General features: G+C 45.6%; 1 protein-coding gene across 2 annotated transcripts in view; it reads right to left on the bottom strand.

Moving 5' to 3' along the window:
- Positions 1–14,027, bottom strand: part of MEGF11 (multiple EGF like domains 11) — a 432,367-nt gene that overhangs the window by 319,293 nt on the left and 99,047 nt on the right. The gene's annotated exons all lie outside the window — the stretch shown is intronic.

The following is a 14,027-nucleotide window of genomic DNA, read 5'->3' on the forward strand; positions in this document are numbered from 1 at the left end:
CAGCCAAGAAACCACTTTTGCAGAAGGGGAGCAAGGTGAAAAGGCTAAGATATGCTAAAGCTCACAAAGATTGGAATGAGGATCAGTGGAAAGGAGTATTATGGAGTGATGAATCCAAGTTTGACATTTTGGGGTCCAATCGTCGACAATATGTGAGAAGAAGAGTTGGAGAGAGATGGACAAATGAGTGCTTGCGGCCTTCAGTGAAACATGGTGGAGGGTCTGTCCTGGTTTGGGGCTGCATTTCTGACAGTGGTGTTGGCGATCTTGTCCATATTGATGGGATCATGAATGCTGAAAAGTACAGACAGGTTTTAATTCATCATGCCATTCCTTCTGGAAAGCGCCTGATTGGGAATGGTTTCATTTTTCAGCATGATAACGATCCCAAGCACACTGCTAATGCAGTGAAATCATATTTAGCGAGGAAAACAGCTGATAAAACACTGACAGTCATGGACTGGCCTCCAGAGTCCAGACCTGAATATTATAGAGGCAGTATAGGATCACCTGGACAGAGAAATAAATAAAAGACAACCTACATCTAAAGAAGAACTCTGGGAAGTGCTGAAAGAAGCCTGGTATAATATACCAGAAGATTACTTCAGAAAACTTCAGGATAGTCTCCCCCAAAGAGTTCAAGATGTGCTTAGAGCCAAGGGAGGTCACACTAAATACTGACTTTTGCCTGTACATATTTCCTGTATTTTCTGTTTGTATCTTAATACAGAGACCGAAAAATAATTATGGATGGTCATTAAAACTTTGCTAAAACAACAAAGCTGCTGGTGGCCCAAGACTTTTGCACAGTACTGTATATGCGATCACTTTCAAAATAAGTCACCTTGGGACGGGGACAGGGGGGACTGCAAGATGCACAGAGGGCAGGCCTCTTGAGTCAGACAGAGAGACAGAGGGCTTTCCAAATGAAAGAAGCTATTCAGCATTTCTTATTCTTTGCAGGCGAAACAAAAAGGGCTATGCTGGCTGGCAATGATGGGAGCTTTAGTACAGGAACTAAGTGGGATGTTCAGTACCTAGACAGGAGGAGCCCCATAAAAGAACAAGGAATATACATGCTTTAAATAGTTTTACCTTTTTTAAAAACAACAACAGGTAGCTAAGAAAAACAACCAGAGAAAAGGGACAAACAAGACAAATTAAAAATCAACTTTGGTTGCTGATCCATAGCACTTGAAACAGGTCCCAATGCTATAACTCCTGTATGAGTCAGTCGTAAGTAATATATATTTCTACTTATCCCAAAATGTCAAAGCATACTGGGGGAATAAGCAAGTCTGTAGGACGCACGAAGAGGTACTGCATTAAGAAGTTGAAATTAATATTTTTCTACTCTGACTTTTAATGCTAATTAATTCATTCAGCTCTTCAAGAGAACTCCCAAGCTTGTAATTTAAATCAGATCAAAATTTCTGGACCTTAAACACTAAATTCCCATACATTTTCATGGAATGCATCGGGAATTTCAAATTCCTTCAGACAGGGCTGGAGACACAATTCTCCCTTCCCAATTTCAAAGAAATTTCTGGAAGACAGGGCAGAGGTACCAGAGTTATCCATAGAGAGAGGAACACATTGAAACCAAACCCGAGTTCAAAGAAAGACAGTAAAGAAAGCCACAACGTGTGCAAGTGAATACCCAACCTGCCTTACAGAAAAAGACAGAGGATCAGTCACAGCATAGTTCACGACTGGCCAATCAGGCGCCCAGGAAAATGCCCCTTTCCTCAGCCTGGGGTTAGAAGGGCTTCCTACGGCAACCAATATCAATGATGCAGCTATCTATGAACTTCTGCTTTAGTCCTGTTTACTTAAAAAATATTATTTACTAATTACTGTATGTATATACTGCCGTTAGGACACAATTGCCCCTTCAAGGCAGGGTACACAATTTCGTAAAATACAACATCATAACAAAAGAATCATCCAATTAAAAACATACGGAACATCTTTAAAATTGAGGAGTAGCAGTGAAGACATCAACAGCAACTAACAAAGGCAGCAGCGACTAATTAAAAAAGCAGACTGAAATAAAAGCTGTTTCTTATGAAAGACTCCACTTGTATTTCCCAGAGGACAGAGTTCCATAAAAGTGGGCCCACCTCTGAAAAGGCCCCGACCCTGGTACCTATCAGCCTAATATTTTTAATAGGTACCCAGTAGCTAATTAGAAAGCCCAGGCAGCCCTGTATGACAATTTTATCCTGAACCAGCACTCCTCAAAATGGGGGGCAACTATATTCAAACATTGTGAGACCCCTAACACAGGTGAGACATGCTAAATTTCTCTAAGTGATGGCCCATCCAAATTAGCTTCACCTTGCCATCAAGCTCCTGTCTGATGTGGATACCTTGACACCTAGGGCAGTATCCAATGCTGCTGCCGTCCTAGCAGGAATGACCACTAGCGCAACGGTAAACTAGCCCTTGCAAGCACAATCCAGGAAACTAGCTGAAACTATCACTCCCGGAATGAAACAGGTCAGTGGTGTATAACAAGTTAAGAGCTGGTGGATCACCAGCATTGGTTACTGCCCCTAATCCTGGGTTGGTGGGAGAGGCTATATTTACTAAATGGTGAGTAATACACTGCATGCACTTAGTCTTATCACTTCTTTGTATATTCCACAGATGAAAAGTTCTGCTGATGAACTAGCTCCAGTCCTGACCTCTAAATAACACTGAAGTTCTTTTGGGCATCCATTTTCCTCCTAGTTCATGCCTTCACTTAGGTGCAAAGCAGGTATATATTTTTGATGATCCAAATCCAGGCAAAATTATTGACTCCAAGGGCATTCCTAGGTTCTTAAAAGATCCTGGGCACAGGTCCATAACACAAATTTGCATATATATGTATGTCTGTATGTATATGTCTAAGTGCATATCTAATGTGTGTGTGTGTGTGTGTGTGTGTGCTCTGTGCATGTAGTGTGCTTGCATGTGTGTATAGATTACATACATACATCAGAAGTATGCACTGACCCCACCCCCACCCCACTTCAACTCAGACCCCAATTCAGCTTTTTGGAAAACATCCTGCTTCTGCTTGGGCCGGTTTGTAGTCGGACCACTTCAGCTCAGCACCAAACCTGAGTCAAGGTTTGGAAAAATGAGTCTTTATGCTTCCTTGTTGACTACCATGAGAAATTAGAAAAAAACTGTAACTTTTTTCTCTTGGTCAGAACTGGATGATAATTTCAGGCATAGTAGCCCCCTAAAAGGGGATTACACCTGCCTGATGTCAGAAAAATAGGTGCCGGGTTTATATTTTGATTTTCTTTTAAAGGGAACTGCCAATAACATTTTTGCCAGGGGTGCCTCTGAGCATAGGCAGTGGCAGAATAGCTCAGAGTCCGAAGAGGAACCGCAAAACGTGGGGGAGAAACGTTCCCAGACTCTTCCAGACAGGGAGGGACAGACTCCTCAGGTTTCAATAGTCCAGCTGGATGGTGAGAGCCTCTCTTCACACACCCCATGAGAGACAGTGAACAGGGAGAGGTGGGGCTTGGGCAGCCTGAATTCTTAGACTCAGGCGCAGACGCAGGCCCGAGAGAGAGATGGCAGGGGCAGTGCTGAGGCGATCTGCCCGATTTGGCCCAGCGGGAACAGCTACGCATAGATTCCTCTCGAGACAGAGGGAGATTCCCCCCACCCCTTAAGTTAGGGAAGCGTACCTGCCTTTTCTCAAACAGTAGGCAACTTTCAATCTTCCTGGTTTCTCTTTGAACTCCCTGAGGGCATTTCCTTTGTAGACTGTGAGTTACTGATAATTAGCATCTGTATGACCCATTGAAGTAAAAGGATTAAAGAGTCCTGGATAGAAGCCTCTTGTCTGTGTTTTGATTTTGGCTAATCAAGTTCAGCAGGGACAAAAGAGTTACCTGACAGCTTGCTTAGTTTTTGAGAAAAGGCGGGCACGCTTCCCTTACTTCGGGGGGGGGGGGATCTCCCTCTGTCTCGAAAGGAATCTACACGGGGGGAGAGAGGTTTTTTGTACCTCAAAAATAAAAAACAAAACCCTACATGAGAGATTACAGATAGTGACATCCTAATGGTCACCTTAAATACCTTCTGATTAGGATCTCTAATCCCCTTGACAGTTTTTACTTGTTGTTTTAGACTTTCAGAAAAGGAAATTTACGCATGGCTAGCACAAAAGCCACTAGGCCTAACTGTCTGGAATTTGGCTGGCTCAGTCAGCTCTATGGGGGCTGCCAGGTCCCTAAATTCCATTCACGTATGTGGAAGCACAAAATAATTATAGCTCTTTGCTTTCACAGATTTTCTTGAAAATAGCAAATTTTACCTGTGACTAGCACAAAAGCCACTGGACCGAACTGCCTGAAATTTGGCATATTCAATCAGCTCCATGGGGGCTACCAAGCCTCCAAATGTCATCAAGCATACAAACTCAAAACGTTATGGCCATTTTTGTTTTCCAATGCAAGTCAATGAGAAAATGTAACAAAAATAAAATGGCAATTAGGATAGCTCAAAAAGATCCAGGGCCCATGCCCAAGTAGGCTCCTATTTAACGATGCCCCTGATTGACTCCCTATGATGGCCTTTTTCCAAGAAGTGGTGTTTAATTTTTATCAGCTGTTCCAGAGATGCAACAACAAACAGAATGGCAACAGCATCCAAAACCAATATTTTACATTACTTCACTGATTTTCCACCTCTGGTATGTACCAACTCATTTATTATCCATTATTTATTTTAAAAGGTGGGGTTTCTTTCCAGGAAAGTCTAAGTAAAATCACCTGACTTACAGTAATAGGGCAGGGTGACAACAATCCATCAGAGAGACTAGTGGGCAAATTCCATTTAATTAATATATCAAACATGACAAAAAGCAAGAGACAGCCAGAGTGCCTGGAGATAGACTAACCTAAACTATATTCCTGTGAACACTAAAGCTGAAAACACTCGATGCAGTTCCATCTCGAAAGCTTAAGTAGCACCTATAACTAAGTGGGAGAACATCTGGGCATCCCATCCATAAGAAGCTTTCACTAGTTCCTGTTGCCTCACCTCAGCCACCGAGGGCATGGCCTTCTCATCAGCTCTACCTGGATTTGCTTTTTCAAATACTTGGTCTGTGAAATGGCCTCAGCCCTGTAATCTGGAGAAGACATACTCTCACAGCCCTCTGGGACTCTACCCCTTTGCAACATCACAACAAAAACCAAAGAGCTAGGCCCAACAGGGACAGCTAAAAGTTCAGCATGGCCTACACAGTGAAGGACAGGATGTGGGAAACAACTCGAAGGTCCACATTTCTGGCACATACACACACAGGAAAGGTAAGGGAAACACAGGGATAGACAGAGCTCAACCCTACAGAAGTCTTGCTTCTAGTCTAGCAGGGACTCACACAGGATTCAGAAATTCTACCATGGCAAGGTGAAGGACAGCTTGCTTACTTATAATTGAAATTCTTTGACTAATGTGCAGTCACACATATGGAATTCTGTGCCTGTACATTCAGAACCTTCTAGAGCTTAAGCCTACAAATGTCAGTGGTATGGTACAACACCCCCTAAACCTAGCACACCCGCCTGAGGGGACAGAGCTCCTGTCTTCCCCCTCAGGTTAAAAAACAGAAACCATCCTGGTAGCTAGAACACAGACCTGCAGCAAAGAGGAAGGAAGGTTGTGTGACGGTGAACATTCAAAGAAGTTCAGTTACAGATAAGCAACCTGTTCTCTTCCTCCTTTGTGGTTACTTTGCAGGTGCACATATTGGAGTCTAGCAGCTTACCTACTTGGAATGTGGGGCAGGTTACCCTAGGCCAGAGGTAGGCAAGATGGTGTTCATGGACACCAATGTGCCTCCAGACACCTTTCTTAGTTCCGGCCACGGCACCCTCCCCGCCCACTTCTTAAAAAAAAAAGTTAACACATTTTGCTGTGAAATAGGTTTCTGTTGTTGCTGAAAACTGAGAAGTCAAAGGAGTTGTTTAGTGTGTTGGGGTTCAGCCCTCACCTCTTCCTTGCACTCAGTCGTTTGGGCAGGTTACTTGTCTTTTGCCACACCTCCCATGGCAGTCATTTTGTGATGGCATGCAGGACAGTTTCTCAAATTGCTAAATGTATCCACAGCCCCCAAAGGTGACTGCCCTAGGCGACTGAATAACAGCTGCCTTGAACGCTGCACCAGCACGTGCCCCAACAGCCAGGGCATGAAGATTAAGGAAGGTCAGGGGCAGAGACCATGTAGCAGCTTGACACAGGTCTGTGATGGGGGATATCTTGTGCAAAAGCCATGCTGGCTACCATATAGACCTTCTGACAAGGCTTGGTGACCTGGTTTGTAGCAGAAGGGAATGGCCCGTTCACAAAAGCACTGGGAGGAGACTCCTCTAATTGCCTTGTGTCAGGGTGGACACTGAGCCCATAGAATCCCAGAGTAGTTCTGATTCTGAGGAAGAGCAGCCGCTCCTGGGAGAGGAGCACGCTCATCCTTCCCAGGGCCAACAGCTGGCAGAGATTCCTCCCACCGGCATTCCTAGCATAGATAGCAGTCCCGGGAGTGAGAGAGCGCGGGAAGCAGACTTGCTGGACACGCGATGCCGACACAGGGAGCAACGCCAAATAGAGGGCACGGAAAGGGCGTAGTGCCCGGTTGGCGTGCAAACAACAGTTGCGCCCAGAGGATCCAAGGGAAAAGGGGAGGGACTCTCCCTAGCCCTTAAGTTCAGGGTCTGCCAGTGATTCTCCTTCAAACAGGGACCAACTGTTCCAACTTAGGGCATAGGTACTCTGCTGCTCATATCTAGTTGCTAACAGTAGAGTTAAGTTGTAAAAGAGGAATAAAGCTTTGAAAAGAATCCCTTTGTCTGTGTCTGGACTTGCTACTGGATTAGACTGAGAGAGGCCTCCAAGGAGCCCTTGACACCTTGCATAGACCTGAAGATCACACAAAGAGGTTAGGATCCTTTAGGAATTGATGGGTTTGGTCAATGTAGAAGGCCAGTGCACACCTCACATCCAACGTGTGGAGTGAGTACTCTGCTGCATCTGCAGGCATGGAGAGGAAAGGAAGTGGTGGTGAAGACTAGCAGATGAAGCAGAGCCATACTCATCTTTTCGTCCCAGGTCATTTGAGCATCTTGAGACTTTCTGGTCCAAGTGCTTCTGACATGGAGGATGTACATAGCAGCAAGATCAACACTGGTGCAGAGAGGTGGACAGGACTGAGACAGAGATAGTTGGGACTGACAGAAAGAGTCCAGAGGTGGTCATGGCAGCCACCATGTCGGACAGAAGCAAGGATTCGGAGGGTGCAGGGATCAAACAAATGGACCACACTGGAGCAAGAAAGGACTGAACTGTAGACCTGGAAACAGATAGTGCTAGTTCCCCACAGGTTGGCGCATAAGCAACGTGGAACACTTCTGACAGGCCTGTTTGGTAAATTTCTGGGAGTGTACACAAATACCCACCTTGTGTTCCTCACCCAAGCAAGAGAGGCAACAATTAAGCCTGTCTGTCGTGCGACGTTTCCCCATCACTTGCACTTTTTAAAGAGAACCACACAATCCCTAGCCACAGCCATGAGCAGAGCATGGAGGAAATGAAAAACATAACAATGGGAGGAAAGACAAGAACGAAGAACGAAAGAACAGAAGAAAAATGGGGAAAGTACATCAAGGCTAGACCTAGCATGCTTGGAATGTAGAAAAACTCCAAAACAAATTTCCTCTCAGTGCTGTTGCTGCCACAGTGGAAGAAGAACAGAGTGTGAAGGCATGCGAGTTGGGGTACGCCCCTGGAGCCTGCCATCAAAATGGGTAAGTTCACACTTTGGAAGGATCCCAGTGCTACTCTGTGCAATCACAGAATCCAATGTAGGCGCACCAGCACAGAGACCACAAGGTAGGCGCCTTCTGTAAGTGTTAATCCTGTTTCCGTTTGTATGCGGTTTTGTTTCTTTTATGGGTTTTTTTTCATTTTCGATTGTGGAAAACCACCCTGAGTGATGCAAAGGTGTTGGAGAGGTGGAGTATAAATCAATACAATGCCTCCTTTGATGCTCCAAAGGCATTTTTCGATTTCACTGTGTGGCCTGACTTGAAAACAGCACAAGGGTTGCTGCCTGACCAAGGCTGGCTCCAGGTCTGAGGGGGTTCTGGAGAAATTGCCCCCTCAGGCTTGACCTCTCCAGAAGGGGGAAAAACTTCCAATATTCCACTGAATGTTAATTATTTTAAAATGTGTCCCCATTTCATAACAAAGAAGTTTAGCTTTAAAAATAAACCAGAACAGTTAACAGCAGGTCAGCTGGCACAAAATCAGCCTGGTCCAATTTAAAACCAGACAGGTTGCCACCCTACCGGTTTTATTATCTCTGGATTTATGATCTCTCTGTGCTTCTCTTTGCATTGCCGTTTTAGGCTTCCAATAGCCCTTCTAACCCCAAGGCAACGCATTTCTCTTCCCCTGTGCTCCCCTGGTGCTGCCTTGCCTAGTAAGGCTTTGGAATAAAACCACATTTACAAACCCCTGCAGATATCTTCCAAAAGCAAACAGCCGTACAGCACAGAAGTAATTTCAGGTAACTTCCAATTCCCTGTGGGTGTGTTTGGATTTAATTACGGTGGTCTGCTGAGGGTTCAGGAGCTGTCTGTGGGCTCCAAGTGACAACTTTTAGCATCTGCTAGGCATCCTGGAATGCCATCTGTGTTGTGAAGCAAGAGGGTCAAGGGCTTGTAAATACTGCTGATTATTCCCCCTGCTGGGATAGAAGCAACAGTTTTGCCCAAATAAAGAAGGTTTCTAGGGGGATTATTAGCAGATATGAACAACAAAAGGCCTCCTAATTTACCAGCCCTTAATGGCCAATACAGGACGGGTTTATACTACTCGATTCTGCTGATCACAGAACTTTCCTCGACTGCCCAGCTCCTGCTACAAGTGAGGAAAGGATTGTTGTTGAGTTTCAGTACTCCCCTAAGAGACTCCCTGAGCATAGAATAGATACATGCCAAGTTCAGCCTAAGCCTATTCCTTACTATGCTATTTTTCTATGTGTAGAGAGTCCTCCCCTTCATGGAGCAAAAAACATGGCTGTCCTATCACCTGATTGCTGTCAGCTTAATGTGTGAAAAGACTCAATGGAAAATTTTTACTCTGAGGTGACATCAGACGATACAAAAGTTCAGTTCCTTCCATGAATGGCTTGTGGTCTATGGTGGTCCATTCACATGTGGAAGCCATCATTTGATACTCAGGGCCAGCCCTACCATGAGGCAGAGCGAGGCAGCTGCCTCAAGCTGCAGATGCTGGGAGGTGGCAGCTAGGTGTAGGAGGAGACAGAGCTGCTGACCATGCAGTATGCCCTGCACCCCCTTAGCTGGCCTGCTGCCTTCTGGTGAGATGGAGGATCCTGCCCCATTGCCAGTGTTGAAGAACGATTTAACTGCCAGTCCTGTTGGCTTTTTGTATATGGAATAGGAGAGGCTCCATCTTGTCCTTTGCCTCAGGCAGCAGAATGAGGTCCTGCAGCCATCCCATGATAACACTACACTTCTGAACCAACTTGGGATTATCTTTCCAAGTGTTATTAAACACTTTATGCATGCTGAGATCTGTGCCAAAGTGTGCTTGAAGGTATGGGGGGTCACAACCTTTTCCCTGGCTCCTCTTTTATATTCTTGTATGAAAAAGGATTTGTGTTTTAATATTTTATGGTTTTAGCTCTATTTTATGTGAACTGCTCAGAGTTCTATTTGTTGCATTGTTTCCTTAGAAATATGCAAAGAAGCATTACAGTTTCTCTATTTGGCTCTCCTGCCTCTTCCGCAAGGCAGATTAGTCGATTTTTCCAGTTTTACAGATGAGGCATTATGGCTAAAAGCAACAACTGGCCCAAGGACAAACCACTTCACGAAAATATTGTGGGAGCAGGTGTGAAATCGGATGGTTCAAGGAGTGGGTGTCCTGCATCTTCTGGATCACAATAAGGCTGCAGTCATGTGCATGCTTACCTGGGGGTAAGACCCACTGGATTTAGCAGAACTCACTTCTTCTGACAAAACACTTTAGGAGTGGGCTGCACAGTATTGTTGCTGGTGTTGCAGTAAAAGTAGTTGTAGTAAAGTTCCCGTCTTCTTACAGCTCCCTCTAGGCTACTCAAGATGCTTGGGAGAAATTACTCTCTACACTGCCTTGCCATGGAGGCCTTCCTGCTGCCAAACTGAAAAAGGAACCAGGGTCATGTATTGCGCCTGTGCTTTGTTATTAGCCAAGCTCTCTTCCATAAAACACACTAAAGACTAACTGTCCTCCTTCAAGATGAAGAAACATTAGTTTAAAAAGGAAAAGAAAAGAAGCAACCTCTGGGCACTTTCAGCCTTCCCGTTCAGTTTACTTCCACCATCAATAATGGCCCTAAGAAGGGGAAAGAAAATGAAACACAAGAGCTGCGGCTTACATTTTCTCTAGAAGTTTGTTTTGTTTGGCAGGTGGGGGGCGGGGAAGTGTTTGTTTTTTGGTCCATAACTTTTTACAAAGTAGGGCACTCCATGGGCACATAAACACAGCACTTGTATAGACTTCGGATCATTTTCTCAGACCATAAAACATTCCCTGCTATAACCAAAAGAGTCTCATTCTCCATGAATGTAGGCCAGACCTAACCAACCATGAATGCTTAGCCATGACAACTAAAGTGGAACCTCCACGGAGAGAGGCAGTGTGCTTCTGAACACCAGGTGTTGGAGACGTACAAACGGGACTGTCTGTTGCCTTCATGCTCTGGCTTCTGGTCACTCTTGGAAGCAGAATGCTGGACTAGATGGGTTTTAGGTCTGATGCAGGCAGCAAGGCAAATTCAGATTTTCCACATCTTTATATGGATGCCAAAAGGCTATCAAAGCATCCCAACACGCAAACATTGGGTGAGGGCTAACTGAGTTGGAGGGAGAAGAGGGGAAATCGGTATATGGTTTTTATTAGGAAAGTGAATTAGGCTATGGTAACAGCTGCTTCCTTAAAGCTACAGTACCATTTGAAGCAAGAAACAAGTAAAGCACATTTTGAAGAACTAACTTGCTAAACAATTAAACATCTTAAAGTGTAAATAACTTTTAAATGAATTATATTTGTTTTAATTATCTCCTTGTCTGAGATGTTTTCGATCACAGCTCCCAGCATTCCTGACCGCTGGTCATGCTGACAAGGCCAGATGGGAGGTGAAGCCTGAAATGCATTAATAGCACAAAGCTACACCCAGCCTCCAAACATTAAAATTATTTGGAAAGATTCAGAGAAATCGGCCATGTTTCCCCAAAATTGTATTTCTCAGAGGATGGAAAGCACAAGCAAATCAGTGGGAAAACAGCTTGCTTAAATGATACCGATCAGAACAAGTTGATTGTTAGTCTGTTTCAGACCTGCCAACTTTCCCCTGAAGCACCATTAAGGTGTACTATCCAGGCACTCTGCATGAATACAGAAGGGCAGGTGCACAGAGAACAGGCATGTAAAGTAAGATGGACCTGAACAGAAAGACATTCAGGCGGGCCTGAACAGAAACTGAAGAAGGGCTGGGATTCCTTTCTCACAGGCCTCCATGTTCCACGGGCCTTCAAGTGACTGTAGTAGCACCCAGCAGAACAGACACCCGAGGCACCCTCTTTCATCTTCTCGATGGGGCCATTCACATAGTCGCTCGCTCACTGTCCAACAGCACCAGCAGAAAGAATAAAAGTCACAGCGAATAAAGTCATAGGAACGTCCATGTTGTTTAGTGTTATTAGAAGAAGCCACTTCATGTATGGCGTGTTTAGGTCCTGAAAGGACTGGGGAGGGGGGTGTACGCGCTACGGATGCCGTTATCAGTCGCTGCTACAGTCACCCGGAGTCCTCAGAGCACACAGAGGCTGCTGTGTGAATTGGAACTGACAGACGGGTACAGAGAAGCACTGAAAGATTTTTCAGACGGACACTACTTTGCCAAGAGGACAGTCAGTGTGGTAGAAGAGGGGGAAAGTCTTTGAGCATCTCTACACCAGCCCCAAACCCCGCATTTAAAATGGGGCTTTTCGCTTCCATTTTAAATGCAGGATAGCAATGGACACCCTTTACACGGGCTTCCTTTCCCCCCTCCTTCTCCCCCTTATGTAAGTCTTCCATATATTTCATTGGTCCAGCTTCTCTTCTTGCGGCTTTTCCTTTTTCACGGAGGGAACTCAAGCGGAACACAAGCAGGGTAATTTGATAGCTCATGATCTCTGATCTATTTAAAGACAGAATAAAGGTCGTTTAGTGCAGGAGACGCCCTGGAGGTTCACGACATCATCTAAAGGGCCCGCAAACTTCTGTGAGGGGGCAGTCTCAATCGCAGGATAAAAGCTCCATGTGAAGGAGCCCTCTGATTCATGCAGCCTGGGAGTCCTAGGTATTCTTTGTGGTTCATAGCACTTTATCTGCTTCAGCTGATTTGCCAGTTGCAGCCATTTGGGTGGGAAATGAGCCTGAACCAGTGTCACACATGCCCTAATAACATCTACATTAGATGATTGCAATGCACTCTACAGTCAGGGCCAGAAATATTGGAACAAGGATAACTGTTTTGGCAGTTGGCCTCTGTACACCACCACATTGAAGTTGAAAGGAAACACACCCAGATGGGAGTGAAGTCAGGACTTCCAGCTGTAATGCAAGGGGTTTGACAAAAGTGGGGCACTAACCATTCAGGAAGTACAGCCAGTGGCATGCACACATCCCCATCGTTGGTGGCTCGTAAGTAATGGAACAAACCAACATCATTTCAAACTTAAGGATCGCCTTTAATACCTGGATGAAAATCCTTTGCAGTCAATGACTGCCTGAAGTCTGGAACCCATGGACATGACCAAATGCTGAGTTTCCTCCCTCAAGATGCTTTGCCAGGCCTTTACTGCAGCTGCCTTCAGCTGCTGCTTGTTTGTGGGTCTTTCTTAGGGATGGCAGAGAATTCCGCCACGGATCTTGGTGAGGCCGAATGCCAGTGCATTCGGCCCCCCAAACTCTGTGGCAGAACGGCCTGCCACCCCCCCACCCCCCCGCAGATCCCCCCCGGGACGAGACTTACCTGGGGCGGATCTTCCAGGCGGCGGCGGCTCCAGCGGTGGCGGCGGCTGGTCTTCTGACCGGCTGCTGCCGCCACCATTTCCAGTGTTGGGGAAAAAAAGAAGACGACGACGTGATAGGCTACGTAAAGATTTACGTAGCCTATCACGTCTGACTTAAAAAAAAAAAACGCATACGCAAATGGTGGTGGCTACAGCCGCCGCCATTTGCGTTCCTTATTTTCGCCGTCTTCGTCTACGTAAATATTTACGTAGACTAAGACGGCCCAAAATAAGGAACGTAAATGGCGGCAGCTGTAGCCACCGCCATTTGCGTATGCGCATTTTGTTTTGTTTTTTAGTCAGACATGATAGGCTACGTAAAGATTTACGAAGCCTATCATGGCTGACTACAGGGATGCAAACGGCGGTGGCTACGGCCGCCGCCATTTGCGTCCCTGCTAGCCAGCGGCCGGATGTCCGGCTGCTGGCGGAGCCGGCTGGCGGCTCCGCGGAATCCCAGCAGAGCGGAGCCAGCCGACCAGGATTCACTCCCATATGGGTGTGTTTCCTTTCAACTTTAGTGTGGTGGTGTACAGAGGCCAACTGCCAAAACAGTTATCCTTGTTCCAATATTTCTGGCCCTGACTGTACATGGGACTGCCTTTGAAAATCGTTCTCAAGCAACTATTAGTACAAAATACAACAAGACTGGTACTAACAATAGGGAACACATCTTATCAGTATTTAAAGGTTTACAACTGGCTTCTAGGGTTTTTTTCTAACAACAAGGAACATATCTTGCCAGTATTTAAAGAGCTACGCTGGCTTCCAAGGTTTTTTTCTCAGCACAATTCAAAGTGTTGGCTTTAACCTTTACTGCCTAAATGGCTTGGCACCAGGGCACCTGAAAGACCACCTGCTCTCATATGAACCTTCCCAACTACA

This window comes from Heloderma suspectum, chromosome 11 (assembly GCF_057233095.1).
Source record: "Heloderma suspectum isolate Gila_16-S chromosome 11, 16-S_ref, whole genome shotgun sequence".
Taxonomy (NCBI): domain Eukaryota; kingdom Metazoa; phylum Chordata; class Lepidosauria; order Squamata; family Helodermatidae; genus Heloderma; species Heloderma suspectum.